The sequence below is a fragment of the Triticum aestivum genome, chromosome 1D (assembly GCF_018294505.1).
Source record: "Triticum aestivum cultivar Chinese Spring chromosome 1D, IWGSC CS RefSeq v2.1, whole genome shotgun sequence".
NCBI lineage: Eukaryota > Viridiplantae > Streptophyta > Magnoliopsida > Poales > Poaceae > Triticum > Triticum aestivum.
In genome coordinates, this window is record NC_057796.1 from 393,366,887 (window position 1) to 393,383,850 (window position 16,964).

At 45.6% G+C, this 16,964-nt stretch overlaps 1 long non-coding RNA gene across 1 annotated transcript; it reads left to right on the forward strand.

Annotated features, from left to right (window-relative positions):
* The first annotated feature begins 3,914 nt into the window (after positions 1–3,914).
* LOC123170772 (uncharacterized) lies at positions 3,915–4,849 on the forward strand. Its single transcript, XR_006485259.1, has 3 exons — positions 3,915–4,044; positions 4,487–4,593; positions 4,757–4,849. It is a non-coding gene; the product is annotated as an uncharacterized lncRNA (long non-coding RNA).
* Positions 4,850–16,964: the final 12,115 nt, after the last annotated feature.

The following is a 16,964-nucleotide window of genomic DNA, read 5'->3' on the forward strand; positions in this document are numbered from 1 at the left end:
CGGGTAAACTTATGACCGAAGTCATTCCACACACTTTGTTTTTACAAAGCTTTTTCCAATAAACGCCCACGATTTGTTCCTCTTCTAGCCGACGCGTGGCCAAACTAGCCGGGCGGGAAGCTTGCGTGGTAAAAAGCGCGGTAGCGCAGGAACAGGCTCACCAACGATACATTTGACGCCTCTTCGAGCCCATGTGTGCGGTGTGGTGTTGTCAAGCGTGCACTGGAATCCTCCGCTATGAACGCCGTGACAAGACGTGACGATTACAAGACGGCCGGCCACCATTTATTATAGCGGCCATTTAACCATTGTGTCTCTTCAACCTTTCCATCGTGCCCCAACATTGCAAGAAGCACACCCACCACAAGAAATTCTTAGAGGGTATCCTGCGCGGCTCCAATGGCGCTCCGAGCGGCTGCCGACAACGAGCAGCAGTTCACCATGCATGTCGTGGGGACATCCACAGAAGGTTCATGGACCTCTCGGTGGTGTACACCAACGACCCGGTCTGGGTGGAGCACTCCATCAACATCATGGAGTTGTTTCTTGGCGAGGAGAAGTACAAGGTGGTCGGGTTCGACCTTGAGTACACCCGCGCTCTTGCCGGGTCCCGTCCCAAGGTCACCGTCGCCCAGATGTGGGTGCGCCACCACGTCCTCGTCTACCACTACTGCCTGGCCACAAGGCCTTGCGAGCGTTTCGCCAGGTTTGTCAACAACCCCCACTACATGTTCGCTACGGTGGACATCACCAACAATGTAAAGGCGCTCGAGAATTCGGGCATCGCCTGCCAGAATCTTGTCGACATCAAGGGCCAATACAAGATCTGGGGCATCAAGGAGCATGAGAAGGACTCACTGGTTCACCTCGCCGAGGCCATCATCGACCCCTAGTACAGAGACATGAAGGATTCGTGCAACCAGGACAAGCGTGCCTGGCACTCGGCCTGGATGGAGAAACTCGACGAAGCTCACGTTGTGTACGCGGCCAAGGAGGCGTACATGAGCTAAGACATGTACACGTGGATCGTTGACATCACTACAAAAAAATTACACTTCCGTGATGATACGTGTTTGGCACAGTAGGTCGCGTTTTTTGTCATGCATGTACATCCATGACAAATTTATGACAGAATTAAGATAGTCATACATGTGCTGTCATAGAAGTGTTCCATGACATTACCAAAATTATCATCACGGAAGTGTCCACTTCCATGACGATAAATCGCGCGTCACAGAAGTGCTTTCGTCAAGGGTGACCGACACGTGGCATCCACCGTAACGGAACGCCGTTAAGCTATCGGGTCGGGTTTTGGATCCGATAACCTATTAACAGCCCCGACCAATGGGGATTTTCCACGTGTAAAATCATCATTGGCTGGAGGAAACACGTGTCGGCTCATGGTTGGGACAGATGTCATCCACTCATTGGACAGAAGGCGCCTATGATACGTCGACACGTGGCACGGCCCAACAGAGGCCCATTCCTATGAAAAGGTCGGCCCGATTGACTTGGTCAAAAGGTGGCGGGCCGGCCCATGGAAAGCCTGTTAACGGCCTGTTCGCATATAGCCCATTTACAGCCCACTAACCCAAGGCCAGTTATGCCCTATCCGAATTAGGCCCAATAGCGTCATCTGGGCCATCCAATATGATTCCAGCCCGTTTTCACTTCTGGCCCATGACGTCTTTCGGCCCATATGAGGCCCTATGTAACTCTTGGCCTATTAACGGCCCGTGGTGAAACTGGCCCGTAATGAACAGTGTATCACTTTACACCCATTAACGGCCCATGGTGAAACTGGCCCGTAATGAACATTGTATCACTTTATACCCATTAACGGCCCGTTATTCCGTTGGGCCGTTTCCAGCCCATGTTATCTTTCGGCCTTCTAAGAGCCCATTTATTCTTGGGCTCATTTCCAGCATTCGTTTACTTACGGCCCGTTACTGTCATTTTCTGCTTGTGGGCCAAATTCAGCCAGTGGTTACAGTCGGCCCGTTTGTGGTCCGTTAATACGTTCACTACTGGAATCAGGGATTTTGCCGTCTGCCAGTTCTTTGCCGTCTGCTTGCGGACGGCAAAGAAGGTCTTTGCCATCAGCTACCAAACAACAGACGGCAAAGAACAGGCAGACGACAAAGAAGGTCTTTGCCATCTGTCATTTCTTTGCCGTCTGCTGGCAGATGGCAAAGAGTCTTTGCCATCTGCCAGCGGACGGCAAAGAGGTGCCAGCAGACAGCAAAGATTCTTTGCCATCTGCTGGCGGACGACAAAGAGGGTGGCTATCTTTCTTCGGGTAAAAAGGAAACCGTTGCCCCCACCTCCTCTATCTCTATCCCCTGTCTCTCCGCCCCTGCCCCACAGCCGAGTGCCGCCTGACCCCGCCTCCCTCGACCCCGTGCCACTGCGCCACCTTGCCTCCGCCCGCCGGTGCGCGCCGCCACCTCACCAGAACCTAGGAGCCCCGCCGCCTCGCGCCGCGTTGTGCGCCGCCACCTCCCCACAAGCTCGCGGCCCCGCCGCGGAAGCCTCGTCGCCCGTCGCCCCAACCTCGAGATCCGCTGCCGCCATGGGAGCCGAGCACCGAGCTCCTCTGCGCCCCGCCCGCGTCCCCGCGTCGCCGCCGCCGCCCCACGCTGCCTCGCGCCCGGATCCGGCCTCGGGAGGTCCGGCCACTCCGGATCCGGCCTCCCCCTCGCCGCACGGGCCTCCTCCTTGCCGGAGTGACGCCCCTCGCTGGAGCAGCGCCGGCCAAGCCCATCGGCCACCAGGGTCATGCTGCAGCCCATACACGAGATCTCCGGCGCCGTGCAGCTACCAGGGCCGAGCATAGAGAGAGAGACGCCCCCACCCCACCCCCGAGCCCTTCAACTTGCCTCCCGCCTTGACGGCTGCAGGCCCGCACGTACGCCCATGGTACCAACCCTCTTCTCCTCTCCCTATGCACTCCTCTCATATGCATCTACCTCTGATCCATGTATGTCGCGGCGACGGCAGTGAGGAATCCATGTCGCGGCGGCCATGGCTGGGCCAGTTCTGCCTACATGCGCGTGTGATGTGTGTGCTTGTGTATCCTTGCTTTGTATATTTTTTACTGTTCTTTCAATGTTCAGTTATTTCATCTTTAGAATTTGGAGAAACACCAAATATTTATGTAGCTAAATTTCATCCTTTTGCCATTGCCAAGTAGATACCAGTGCTAATGGAAGAACAACCACAAATATTTATAGTTGGTAAACAAAATGTTCTACTTTCTTTGCATGAGGCAAAGCATGCAGCTGCACGCAACTAGCAGCAACATCTCCTTAATATTTTTGTTATTTCTGTATAGTTCTCTCCAGACTATTGATTTAATTTCTACTACGCAAAGAGAAATTCTTTTTTTAGACATGGCATATGCAGTTCGCATAATGATTCTTATGTGCTTGGCTCATATGCAGCATGATCATTCAGTACAGAAATGTGAATGTTCTTTATTAGGCTTTAGTTGCATTTTTGTGCTCATTAGCAGTTGTGACTGACAATGGTGAATGTGATAATTAATCTTCCCTTGAGTGGTGGGTAAGAGTGGTATTATTTTCTTAACAATTCACCAATAAAAAATATATATAACGTTGCCCCTGAAACCAAGTTGCTACTATCCAAGTTTAATACGGATGTATCACCTTGTTTATGTCTGTTCCTATTGATAAACTGCATGTAAGTTATTTCAGTAACCTACTTTCTCACATTAGAAATAGATTCAGACAAGTTGTTAATTTGTAAACTTCTTTACTTTGTTGCATATAAAAGGTCCATCATTTGTTTTGGAGGGTGGTAATTTTCTACACCTAAGTCCACATCATCTATTTTTATCTCATGCGGAAACACTACACCTTTTGTGCCCTCTCTCGAACATAATTGACTGAAGCTTTGGTATAGCGTTTTACTTACAGTATTTCTACTTTCCTTGTTTGCTTACAAGCTGTTTTTTCTTTTTGACTCTGATGAATCCCCCAGGCCATTTTTAAGAACCCGTTCAGGAGGGGTGACAACCTCCTTGTAAGTCCTTGCTACTTTTTATCTTCCATGCTTCTTTCAAACTTTTTATGCACCAAAGATGCTGGATGCCATAAAGTAGGAAAAGTAAGATGCAGATGGGTCTTTGAAAAAAAATCATAGGAAAACATTGTTTCTGGGCACCGCTAAATTTTAAAAATAAAAAACTGAATTTTGTGGCTTAACTTTAAAAATGAAAACTGAATTTTGTGGCTGTTTGATGTGCTTGGACATATGTGTGATCTGGTGGACAAAATAACTAGGTGTTTGCGCCCTGTTGTGTAAACACCCTAAAATTCCACTAGTTGACCTACTTGGCTAACACAAATCTTAAATACTTGAACTGAGAAAAAAAAGCTTCAGCTAAATCAGAGGCCAAGTTTCTACTGTATTTGGCGCAAAGTCGTTGGTTTGTTGATCTTTTCCTATTTATTACTCCTTGTAGGTTATGTGCGACTGCTACACACCACAAGGTGTTCCAATCCCCACCAACAAGAGGCACAATGCTGCCAAGATCTTCAACACCTCGAAGGTTGCAGCTGAGGAGAGATGGTACGAATACCTCCGTCGATATTTCAAGTTTTTTGTTGTTGCAGTGTTTCATATAAAAGTTGTAGTAGCGCTCTTGTGTCTTAACACACATACACACGTGAGAACATAATAAGTTGTACAATATAGATTAGCACTGATTAGGCCTATCTCTGAACCCAAACAGGTATGGAATTGAGCAGGAGTACACTCTCCTCCAGAAGGATGTGAACTGGCCCCTTGGCTGGCCCGTTGGTGGCTACCCTGGTCCTCAGGCAAGAAAACTCTCAGCATGCTCTCCAGCTTTCCGTTTGTTAAACTTACATAAAAACTGAACATTGCATTTCACCAAGTGAAATGCTACATTTCTACTCCTAACCCATTCTCTCTTTCTTAGTGTTTTTGTTATGCAGGTTGGAAGAAAAGAAGAAGATCCAGAGAAGATCTTAGTAATAAGATAGTTTTTAGGAAAATAGATATTTAGTTTTAGGTCATTTCTTGTAATTTCAGATATGGAGTGCTTGTCTATTGTTTTTGTTTTGACTTTGTGAAACTTGCTACCTATGGATGAAACCGTGTAATATTGATGAAACTATGTATATGTATGGATGAAACTTGCTACTATGTGTTCATGAGTATTGGTCATATATATACATATATATATATATCTCTGTGTGTGTGTGTGTGTGTGTTTGATTTTCTGTGAAAATGAATTGATATAAGAAAAAACAGAATTAAATGGGGCAATATAGGCTCTTTGCCATCAGCTGGCAGACGGCAAAGAGCCAGTCTTTGCCGTCTGCCAGCAGATGGCAAAGAGCCAGTCATTGCCGTCTGCCAGCAGATGGCAAAGAGCCATGACCTTTGCCGTCCGCTGCTGATGGCAAAGGCCCCTTTGCCGTCCGCTTCAAAAAGCAGACGGCAAAGAAGCTCTTTACCGTAGCCTACTTTGCCGGAGCCTTTTGCCGTCCGCGGCAGACGGCAAAGGCCTTTGCCGTCCGCCATCCTTGCCTTTGCCGTCTGCCGTGGCAGACGGCAAAGTAGCTGATTCCTGTAGTGGTTGGGCCGTTTTCATAGCGTCATCAAATACGGCCTATTAAAGATGGCCCGTTATGGTCGGCCCATGAATGGAAGATTCCAACTCTAGCCCGTTTACGACCATAATGCGGCCTGTTATTGGCCCATGTTTGGTCACTCGATCATACGGCCCGTATAAGGCCCATTGATGATACGGCCCGTAGAAGGCCCGTTGTTTCTACGGCCCGTAGAAGGCCCGTTGTCTCTACGGCCCGTAGAAGGCCTACTATTTCTACGACCCGTAGAAGGCCCACTGTTTCTACGACCCGTAGGAGGCCCAGTGTCACTACAGTAAATATTAGCCCATGGTTATTGTGGCCTAGTTTTAAAAAATAGGTTATTCCAGCCACTAGCAAACCGCAAAAAAATAAATAAGCAAGCAACTTATGCTAGGCTATCACGGCTATTACACATATTACATCCACTGGGCATCAAAGTTTGCCACCAGTGATCATAAAGTGCAACAAAGAAGCAGATTACAAAAACTGGGCACCATTGCAGCGTAACAAAATAATACTGAACCGAGACCACTTCCAAGACAGTTCAAGAAAGGTTAGCCTTGTGGGGGAACTGCTGCGCAAGCTGCTGAGCAAGGCTGTGAGACCGGCCTAGCACGTCCGTCATAGCTTCCAGGTGTAGCGTTTAGCGATGAGGTTCTCATTGGTGTTCTCCGCAATCTTTCTTAGAGATAGGACTTCAAGTCGAAGTTGAGTCGTTGCAGAATGCCTTTCTGCTAGAACTTGGGACTGAAGAAGTCGAACTGATTCAGACAACGAATTCTGTGAACTTGTCTGACTGTTAGTCTCATGTAACTTGAACACTGCATCAAGACAAGACTTTGGGATTGTCTCGCTATCTTCAAGATGTTTTGCCTTCTTTGCTGCAATATATGTTGGGTTTGTCTCACAGCCTTCAGCAGACTTGTGCATGCCATCAGGCATATCACCCTGAAACAAAGCAGAGAGATGACAGGTTATGCACATGTATAAACAAAGATGATAACTGTTCTGTCAATTCTATCCAATTTCAAATTAGAAAATAAAGAGTAAGTTCAAAATATCAATAGCATAATTTGGCATTGTTCATAATGCGGGCAGCTTCACCACACTACTGGATTACCATGTCAACATAACAAGCATAGATGAAGGGCAAAGAAAATCATTATATCTATTTTGGATAATGTGCATGGCATGTTGTTCATATCATCAGCCACATAAGTAAGATAAAACAGGAGATGACAAGGTGCAAACGTGGGCTGCTTCACCACACACTGGATTATAGATCCACAAAAACAAGCATACATATAGGGAGTATTAAGTAATGTGCATGGTATGAATAAGGAATTTGGTTTTACAAGTAAAACTTAGAACTTACGGTTCTTACGAACATGCATTTTGGTAGAAACAGCAAACTAAACAGCAGTAAACGATAGGGAGTATGAGCAAATTAAACAGCAGTTGAGGATAAAGGCTTTAGAAGGACTGACTTACATTAACAGTTAACACCGGCTTTATAATGCCCTTCTCCATGTCAAGGGAAGGATAACTCAAGAATTTCAGAACAGAATCTTCTTCATAAGCATTGCCTGTACGCTACATTTTGTAGAGAGTAATTATAGATATGATAATACTGGAAGGGATAGAGGATAATGAAGATAAGATGGAGATTGATGCTACATAATCAACTACCAATCCCTGGAAGTACAAGCGTTACAGGACAAAATGTACTGACAAGAGCAATGGGCTACACTTCTGCACTGGCATTGTCTGTGTATTCTACTTGTTGGTAAGATTAAATATAGATCTGATCTTTTTTAGTAAATGGTGGGCGAGGGAGATATGATGCAGAATGCTACAAAGTGAACCAATCCCTCTTCCCATAATACAAGACTGTTTTGATCACTGCTGTACTGTACAAAACGTTCTTATATTATGGGACAGAGGGAGTAGCTGTTAATGTAAGTACAGTGATAGACCACATTCAGTCCTTACATGAGGACTGTAGAGCTAAACCTCCTCAAAAGCATTGGGTTGATTCTAAATTTATGTAGGAGTCCATACGGATCTTATAATGTCCACCAAATGGATGATTACGAGGCTAACATGTGTAGTGATGCTACATAATCAAACAGCTATGAAAGTAAGTATGGTCATACATGGCAAGAGGTACTCACAAGAGCAATGCAGTGTGCAGTATAGTTGCGAGATTCGGTGGTCCCTTGAGAACGAATGTTCTTCTGCTAACAGTTTTCGTACAAGTGAGACATTAAGGCAAATGCAGAAATGTAGTTCAAATTGTGATGTGATATCATAGACAGTACCTTACGCTGCAGCCGAGACCAATGTGTAACAAGATTATTCCAGTCACCGTCGGATAAATGTAGCACCGGAGACTTTACAGAAATTTCGTTAAGAGGCTTGCCATCAAAGTGCGCTTGCCTCAGGTAGGAACGATACTTCATCAACGAGTGCTTGAAAAGCGCAACCAACCCTTGCTCGTCATCACAATGCAGTTTGCTCCTCGCCTATTTAAAAGAATGAAATCTTATGTCTTCTCTCAGCAGAAACATATGCAGTAAGGACCATGAATAACATTAGTACATTACTTAGGTGTAAGTTGCGGAGGAAGACTGGAAATTGTTCTGTGTCTGCGGTATAATCTTTCCATGAAGGAAAGATGCGCACAAAGTTCCTGACAACAACATATGCTTCGTCTTCTAAACTGGGAAGAAATGGAACAGGGGTCCTATTTGCTGCAATTGGGGCTCTCTCTGGTTCGAAAAGGGATTTGGCAACTGGATTTGGTGTACTCTTTGCTGGAATGGGGGTTTTGCGTCGTACAGCTGGTGCTATGTCAACTGGCATAATCATACTGTTTGCTACAGTTGGGGTCTGCTGAGTTGGGGCATCAGAAATGACCAGTGTAGTAGGACTAGAGTCTGCTAGAGTTGGGGTATTTTGTGGGTCAGGTGATATTGCAACTACACCTAATGGGCTATTTGATTTATCAGGTGCCACTACCTTTTCCAAATACTTTGCTTATGCTCCTCCACGATCAGCAATCGCCCTCTTCCTTTCGAACGTCTGATACACAAGAACAGCATTTGAATGGATAAATATGGTATGATGACAGATGGAATATGTACTGAAAATCGATAGGCAGGGCGTATTCACATACACGATGTGTAAACTAAGCTAATGGCAGTTCAACAAAGTAGAAGCAATGCAAAGCATCAGTTGCAAGATATGTGCGAGCAATGTAACCTTGGAAAGTTAGAGCAAGTACCTTGATGGGTGAATAGGATAGGGCATCTTCCTCTTACTCCTCCACTAGGGAGCTACATTGACTTAGGTCTCCCTCTAGCTCAGAATCACTGTTAGGATCATATTCTGAGCATGAATCTGTAGGTGGAGAGTGTTTGCATTGCATCCAGACTTGATTTCAGTCCCTTAATGCCAAGTTTGATAGCCATGGCATTGTTCTGCTTTATTCTTTTCATGCGCGCAAGCTCATAATCATTATGATGCTGTTCAGAATGTGAGATTCATGAAAACAGAAAAAGTAGTCAGATTATCTATGGAATGCATTGCGGATTCAACTCGGAGAGTGTCTCCCTATAAACCCCTGCATATCCAAAGTTCACCTCCCCAACCGTGCTGACCAGACCACACACAGAAATACAAACCCCTTATGTCTCTATAACAGGCAGGCACACATTTCAAAACTGAAGTAGGAACATTAGAATCATATGAAATTCGTATTTGAACAAATAAACTAAGCAATTATGAGTGGCGTAATGTTTAGCTTCAAGGGTGGAGTGTTGGTAGTGCGACACAAAGCAAGTAGGCAGATTGTATTCCATGTAAAAGATCGAAACCTATGTAAAAGCTGGAAATGACACTTTCTTTCTATACAATGCAGTGTTCGTTACCCACACATGATGGAAGAAATCACATAGAGAAATACTATTCACTCATGTCTACGGTTCTAGTATTTAGAAACAGGGTGGTCCACCCTAAAAGAATACTGACAACAAATATGACAAGGCAATCATAGATGTAGTGAATCAATCATTTACTTGTGAGCTTACTAGGACAAGTATGTAGAATTGTAACTGCAGTAAGAGACCGTCCAAAATCCGAATGAAGAACTTTGTCTAGCACTTATTGGTTGCAACTAATCGACGTGAATAATTGGATATTATATCAAATGAGTAAGAAAGACAAGTAAAAATGTCAACAAACCTGGCTTGCAGTAGTAATCTGGGTCAATGTCACTACGGCCAACAATCCAAAATGACTAGTTTGTGTTCCGAGGGCCGGAATTTTGAAAACCCTGTGAACTTTAGAGGTACTAAAGATTACCGAAATACATCTGAACCATTAAGTGTAGGTAGCACTGAGCACACAACAAACCCTAATGACAGTCCTGCCTAATGAGTAATGAATCAATTAGAAAATGGGTGATGAGGAGTGGCTGCTGAGTGTTGATGACGTATCTCAGGATAAATCGGGTTGGCTTGGTGGGTGCTGCATGCCTGAGCCCTGAACGGACTGGGAAGGTAGGCACGGTGGCGCGCCCGGGCAGCGGTGACGCTGTTGGGCGAGCGGCTCCTGGCCTCCTGTTAGTCCGGCGTCTCCTCCTAGAGTCATGCCGTCTGGCGACGGCAAGTCGCCGACAAGGCAGGCGGCTGGGGCCGAGTAGAGATCGGAAGCGCGCAGCAGAACAGAGGGGAATCGGGGCCTGGGATGACCCAAAATCCCAGGGTTGGCCGGCCCACCGTGGGCACCCTGTAGAGGTACACACCCGAGCGGCGAACATGCATTTTTGAAACTAATTTAGGAACATTTAGCTGACCAATTAAACAACTCTGTTTTAATAATATCAGATTCGTATTTGAACAACTATACTTGTTTAGCTTGATGGGTGGAGCAGTGTTATTATGACACGAAGCACGTATTCTGATCGTAGAGTGATCATAAAAGGGGGAAACTCTAAGCATATTTTTTTTAGCAAAAGAGGGTTTCCCCTCTGATTTCTATTAAAGAAACCACCAGGAACCAACATGATCAATTAAACCCTAAGCATGATCAATTAAACCATATTATGGCTGTGCCATGACAGATTTGAAGCTGCAAACCGGAGAAATGATTTTTAGCATCCATTGTTTGCTTCGAACTAAGAACTAAATTCTAAGAGCTGAAAAGAAAGTAGAGTAACCAAGTTAAGATCTATTTTCTGGTTGAGATCAGAAAGTTGTGGAGATATGAAGTACCACCTCTCTCGCGGCACCGTGTAGGCATCGGGGGTGCGATGGCTGTCGGTGGCGTTGAAGCAGATCTGCGACGGTAGACGGGTGCTTCGGGGGATAAGTCCCGTTGAGGTGGAAGAGAAGGTCGTGTGAGCGGCCCCGGCAAAGAGGACGACGGCGCCGATGAAGCGAGAGGACGCGATGCAAGGCTAATGGTCCGTCGCCGTGGATGAGAAACGTCCATCTCTAGCAGTGGACGACGCGGTCTTGGTAGGCGCTCCGGCATGGTGGAGGACGGTGGCGATGGATGTGGTCGAGAACGGCGGCGATGGATGGGGTGGCGGATGGAGGCTGGTGTGCGGATGGGGTGTTCTAGCGCGGACGGTGTATGAATGGGAAAATGGAGGGAGAGGTACGGGGAACCATGTTTTTGGGACGCGCCTGTCTGAAATATGGGAAAGTTACGAACTTAGCCCCCGGTTAAAATTTGGACGTCTCGTCGGTTGGGGGTAGGACGGTAATCTCGCATCTCGCCAATATTTGCCCAGAGCGATTTCGGGCGAGGAGAGGGTGGTTGGCGCCCATGGTTGGCGCCCACGATGTATGAACGGGGCTGACAGGTAGGGCGGTTGTGTCACGTCTGAGTGAAGTTACAAACCTACCCCTATTGAAAATATTTGCCTACATCGATTTCGGCCGAGTCGAGTTTGTTTTGCCGCCCACCGTGTATGAATGGGGAATGGAGGGAGAAACAGAGGTCTTTCGGACGAGCTTGAGTCAAATGAGTTTTGCCGCCCATGTTTGACGCCCACCGTGTCGGAATGGGCTCAGAGGTGGTCGTGTCACGTCTAATTGAAGTTACTAACCTACCCCTATTTAGAGCAGTGGAAATCGGGCCGATGGATTGTCCGTGTAATGGGTAGACAGTAATTTCCATCTCCCAAACACTTGGCTTCGGGCAGCCAACGTGGGAGTGTACATTTTGTTGCTTCTTTCGAATTTTGGGACAATAAGCATCCACGTTTACCCTGGCAACTAAATTCGAATCCATTTTGTATTCCTATATGAATCTTTATAAATCATTCTATGTGTTTTTATATATCTTCAAAAGGACGACAAAGATGTATTCCACTGTCATATATGAATATGGTTTACAAATGCCGATACTCAAATTCAGAAACTAGAATCCAGTTTAAGGTGAATTCGAATATTTGGAACACTTCGTGTCCAACTCAAATGTCACACGCAGCATAATGTGTACTCCCATTTAGATATGTACACAAGCGATGTATCAAGATTCAAATACCGAGTCAATCAACCAAGAATGTACAGAACTAACAGACATATAAACACTTATAGAGTATATGGATCAATAATATCAACTCACATACATAAGCCAGGCCGCCGTACTTTTTTTGGCTACAACAGCATCCTTTTCTTAGCCAGCATCTTGGCCCTTTCCAGTGCATGCCACTTATGGTCCATCTATACTACTACTATTGCTGAACGCACATTCAGCTCGATTGGCATATTTGTAGGTCTGGCACAGCAATCCAAATGAAATGTCTCCGAGTCTTATCAATTGATACAGACTTGTGCCCAAATAAAATTACAAACCAAAAAACAAAAAAAAACTATTATTACATGATCTCTAAAACAAATGGTTTGATTGATTACATGAATAGACAACACAAAGGTTATTCAACTACGGAAAGAACATTTCACCTATGATTTACCAAGTAGGAATTTAATTTCCTTTTTTCCTTCAGGACCATAATAATCTAGTCAGTCTCAGCTTGCTTCGTTTTGAAATCCACCAAATATTTAATGGTTGTCTTGAGTACTGCTTGTGATTGTGTTGTTTGCTTCCTCAACATGTCAACTTCATCTCTAAGTGCAGAAGCAGAATCTCTTTCTACCACTAGTTTAGCCTCTAGAGCATCAGCAGTTGGCAATTCATAATGCACGATTGGGCCGGTGCCACTGCTGTGGGATGATGCAACGTCCATGGGGACCTCGCTCTTTGATCTTGGGCTAACCTGTTTTGCCATTAAAGTTCTGATTGGATTCAGAAAAGTTGAAGTTAGCAAAACATCTCAACTGGGAGTTATAACAGCAAACCAGTTAAACAAACAAGGAATTAAAGAGTTTCAATTGGATGCTGAAAAGTAGTTATTAACATCATTGTAACCCGCTGTTGCAGCAGCAAAGCAGTTAAACAAACAAGTAGATATTTAAGTTAAGGCAAATAGGTAATTCTTAACAGTAAGTTTCAAACACATAGATAGGCGCAGTCTACAATATGATTAACAGACTGTGCCATTATGTAATCAGTGGCAAACTAAATTAAGCCAAGCAACGTAATTGAACAATTTTGCAATAAGTGGCTAACTAAAATTCCGAGAAGCAGGTAACTGAACTTACGCTAGTTCCTTGTACAGGCACACTACAACTTCTTTTTCGCTTACAAGGTTGTACGAAGGAGTCCATTGCATCAATTGCTTGGATACGCAGTCCCAATACTTCTTTCTTCCCACACTGCATGGGTAAGTCGAATGGTTAATCTGGTAAGATGGTGCATCCTTGATATGTTATATGAGGATGTGTAGTCAGACTAGTTGTAGCCAAACACATCACACTGGCTTTTACTGTATATTTCATGAGATTACTTTTGGCATATCGAGATCTAAGCAATCTACAATAGGATGAAAATACTGGCATCCTTCACATTATTGGCGAACTTAGTTCATAGAAACAAGCAATTCAACCATTCTGTGGGTAAATCAAAAGCGGCACTGGAATATTTTTCACTATCCAATCATACATGCAAAAAGGGGCGACGCCACCATAGGGGCTGGTATGGGCGGCCGCCTCAGGTGGCTGGAAAGTGTGCACCTAGTTTGAGTCGTCCAGGTTCGCCCATGCTAGTGTTGTTCGTCCCAACGCACGAGCATGCAATGTAAAAAATGAAGAAAAATGTTTCAATTTGGATGGGCCAATAACATAAGTGCAAGGCAGGCCCTATAGCAGGCTCGCGGCCCAAACGAGCGCCTCCCATATCGATCGACAGCAGGAAAAATCCCAATTCATTCGCTCCAGCCTCCAGTCTGGTTCGCTCCTAACCTAGCCGCCACTGGACACACCGACACAGCACTTCCTCGCGCCCTCGTTGGAGGTCGGTAGCCGGGCTTCAAGCGAACGGAAGGACAAGAAGATGAAGATCCAACCCTGGGTGTAGCCTGCGTGGGAGGCAGCGGCGGCAGCACGGGCATGGCATCGAGCTTGCGCAAACGGACAGTCGCAGCTTGCAAGAGTAGCATGCGCAACGAGCAGGTACATCACATCCCTGATTATATCTAATTCAACTCTTCAATTTCTGGCCAATAGTTAAACCTGACGGTGTTGTAAAACTGCTTGTATGTAGGGAATCTATGAGAAAATGAAACCAATTTCTACTTATTTTATAACTCCCGCAATCAATACTGAACTGACTGAATCTGATGTATCTAATCAAGTTTCCGGTGCAAACATACAAGCTCATGTTGTTCTTGAGCCTGAAGTGTCTAATGAACAGACTGCTAATGAAGGATTTGATGCAAACATTTTACATGCTCCTGGTGATGAACATATAGTGTCTAATGAGGGATCTAATGCAAGCATTTTGCAAGCTCATTGAAGGATTTAGTGTCTAATGATGATCTACTATGTTGAGAGAGACGGAGATTTGCAGGCATTGATGACAAGCAAATTATAGTGCATTTTCATAGCTTGAGGAAACGTCGAGGCCATCTACCAGAAAGTCCCCGTATCATGACAACATAGCATAAATACTTTTCTAATCTGTTGTTTGAAACTATTGCCATACTTGTGCAGGATAGATATATTGATATGCAGTTTGCGCGCTGGTTATACGTGCAATTACACTTCAATATTTTCAGCCAGAGAACGAATAATTCAAGCAGGTACAGACCATGTTTGTAGTCCTTGTACACCATGTTGCATTTTGTGTTTTTTGGTGCTTGCATCATTTAGTGTTTATAATCTGAACTACTTTGGATCATTAGCTGGTTTTCAAAGTGCATGTAGCTTCACATTTCTCAAGTTATGTTGATTTCCGGAGTGCAAGTGCCTTCGTATTTTTTAAGTTAAATGTTTGCCCCTGGTAACTTGAATTCGTGGATCAACCACTGCACACAAATCATACACGAATGCCAGTACGAATTAAATGAAATGCAGGGACTTACGCTAGCTCGTTGTACAGGCTCACTGCAGCTCTGCTTGCGCTTGGGATGTTCCATGTACAAGTCCATGTTACCGCTTGCTTGGATGTGCAGGCCTTGTGCTCCTTGCATCCCCCTCTGCATTTTTGACACGGCGAATGGTTGATCAAATAAGAGGAATCGACCTTGATGTTGTACCGGAGGACAGATACTTACAAGGTTATACGGGTGTGCAGGATGTGTACCAGATCCCGTAGCGCCGTCATGCTTTGCTAAAAAATGGATTTGCTTGTTTTAGATGATATCTCCAGAAGAAATAAGAGTTAAAGTCGGAGTTGCATAGGCGTGTAAGCTAAGAGAGCAGTGAAAGGATATCCAAACATCGTCGGAACAGTGCACAACGGAGTGATGTGTGGATACCTAGTTCGGGCCGGCATTTGGGCATGCTCGCCTAGCTAGAGTGTGGGTCACTTCAGAGCCGTTGAGGATGATACGCTGGCGTTGGCTGGCCGCACATGGATGCAGATCTTGAGTGGCAGCGGAGCGCTACGATGCGGTGGAGGAGACCGTTGGTGAAGCCCCAACGGCCTCGGGGGGCGGAGGTGCGACGATGTGCTCGGTGAAGTAGCCCCGGTGAGCTGCGAGATGGCGTCGGTGAAGCGCACGTGATGCGGTGGAACTCGGTGTCTGTGAGGCACGTCGGTTGCGGCGGCCGATGTTGTCGGTGGACCACCCGGTGCGGTGGACGAGGGCGTAGATGAGGTAGCTCCGGTGCGGTGGTGAAGCGCGACCGTCGTCTTCGTCGTCGTCGTCCGGCACAGAGGTGGGGAACGGTGGGGAAAGAGACGAGACGAGGGGCGATTCGAGGGTTGGCGGCGAATTAGGGATTTGAGCAATCAGGGCGCGGAAGGGGACGATGGAGAAGAGAGATTTTGCAGGGCTGGAATTGGGGCTGCCAGATATTTCCATCCGAAACGTGGAAGCGCGAACTTCTATTGTCGTCGTCCTTTTTTTTGGGGGAGGGGGGTGGGTGGCTGGGTGCTACGCGTCCGTCCGACACACGCGACCACCCCGACAGGACTATGCTTCGGTGCCTTAAGGCACCTGCCTTTGTGTCCATGACATGTGGGCCCAACAGGTGGCTGGCCCACATGTCAGTGACCCAAAGGCAGTTGCCTTTAAGGCACCGAAGCAGCGTCCACCCCGACACGACCCTGGTCTGCCTAGTGCGCCTACATTTGAGAATGCAAACGAATCTTCTTTCATTTGCAAACGAATCTGTATGTATGACCATGCCCGTGTTTTCCTTGCAATAATTAGTCATTCGAAACGAGATACTCCATCCGTTCACTTTTGTAAGTCGTTTCAGACAACTTAAAATGAACTGTTTTGCACATTGTCTGAAATGTCTTCAAGGTCTTATAAAAGTGAAAGAGGGAGTACTATCAATTAATTAATGAAGAGTTATTTGAAAAAAAATCGAAATGGTACCCACGCTAACGTGGATTAGAGTGTGTGTCACATAATTAGTTATTTGAATTAGAGTGTGTGTCACGTAGTTAGTTATTTGAATTAGAGTGTGTGTCACGTGAAATACAAATTCATATGTATATGATGAACACCATGGTAGTGAGAAAACTTTTGGATGGATTCAAACATATGACCTACAAAATAGCACAACAAACTGAGTCAATGTCAACTTTTCGAAACTTAGTATGGCACGAATTCGAAATAATTACCCGTATGCCTGGTCCTCGGTTCAAATCTTATAATGTACACCGAATTGAAACATCGATATTAAGTCTCATACTATGTACATTCAAATGTTGTTTTTAGCCCCCCCCCCC